The sequence below is a fragment of the Ascaphus truei genome, chromosome 15, assembly GCF_040206685.1.
Source record: "Ascaphus truei isolate aAscTru1 chromosome 15, aAscTru1.hap1, whole genome shotgun sequence".
Taxonomy (NCBI): domain Eukaryota; kingdom Metazoa; phylum Chordata; class Amphibia; order Anura; family Ascaphidae; genus Ascaphus; species Ascaphus truei.
In genome coordinates, this window is record NC_134497.1 from 24082522 (window position 1) to 24084250 (window position 1729).

Genomic DNA, 1729 nt, shown 5'->3' on the forward strand with positions numbered 1-1729 from the left:
GAGGAGGCCTTGGAGTCCCAGACATCATAAGATATTACCAAGCCACCCAGCTACGACAGGCAGTAGTATGGCATGCCGATCCAGACCAATATTGATGGTTAGATATAGAATCACAATACGCCGGCACGCCTTCTCTGCCAGCATGCCTTTGGTCCCTGAACAAGGGAGATACACAAACTAGTAAATTTAAATTAGGACCGATGAGGCACACGTGGGAGACTCGGATGAAATCCAAATTTAAATATAAGCTCACAACCACTAACTCCCAACTCATTCCAATTTTCAAAAATCCTAAATTTCCTCCTGGTTGTGAACTCAGACAATTCGACCAATTCAAATCAAAAAATATCAGGACAGTCGCTGACCTGCTGAGTCTAGGACAGTTCCTAAGATACCAAAGATTAAAAAAGAAATATGAAATTCCAGAACTGAACGCGTTCAAATATCTCCAGATTCGACACTTTATACAAAACCTATCCCCAACATTAGAATTTCCCCCTCTCACTAATTTTGAAAGGCTGTGTAGGAACACCGCTCATCAAAAAGGTCCCATAATGCAAATATACGCCGAAATGGAGAAGTCGGCAGACCCCCCTAGCCATGACTATATGCTCAAATGGGCAGCTGAATTGAATATAGTTATAGACAGAGAGGACTGGGAAAGTATATGGGAATCTGCCTCAGGAACTTCCATATGTACCACAACTAAGGAAAACATTTATAAAATACTGTTCCACTGATATCTTACCCCAGTCAGATTAAGACAAATCTACCCTCTGGCCTCCGATCTATGCTGGACAGGCTGCGGACAAAAGGGGGACATGGCTCACATTTGGTGGTCATGCCCAGATACAGAAATATTGGCTAACCATACAAACTATAATAAAAGAGGTCACGGACTTCACAATACCCATAGACCCGCTAACCTACTTATTGGCCAGGCCAATGGAGAATATTGACCACTCAATAAGAAAATTAATCTCCTTCATTCTTACAGTGGCTAGATGTGCTGTGGCCGCCTCATGGAAGAAGGTATCACCCCTCTCCCCCAAGCAAACGGTAAAGAAAAGGATCCATGAAGTAATGCTAATGGAAAAACTTTCAGCCTTTCTGAAAAGAACCACCACGTCCTTTTACAAAGTTTGGGAACCATGGCTGACCCAACCAATAGGGTAGAAAACCCACATACATAAAAGGGAGACGACATAGACATCAGAGAGAAAAGATGCGGGATACCTGGTGGACGGGATAGGAAGTCGGGAACCACCACCCTCCCCCCCTTACTCTTTCCCCTCCCCCTTTCTTCTTCTCTCTCTCTCGTCTGCCCTTTTCGGTCCAACAAAAGAATCGGAGGCCTGACGAGGCTCTCAATGTGAAAAACAAAAAACCCTGTATTAGGCTAAGATATACCTGTATATATGTACAGTATAATGTATAAATGCCTAATAAAAAAATTTGAAACAAAAAAAAACCTATTTAATTTACCCCCCTACCCAAAACAGTAAAAAAAATTACATTAGAAGCAGCTGGTGATGGAGAGTCTGTCTGCGGCCTAACGCCGGCGGCCAATAGGTCGCGGCGAAACTATTCCGATTCACAGCTAATTGAGACTACAAACAGCTTCAGCATAATGGGGAACACACATTTTATTAGACCCAACAGAATGGAAATATAAAACAAGAAGAACAAAAAATTTCTTTACATAAAAAGACAATAAGAATGATACAAA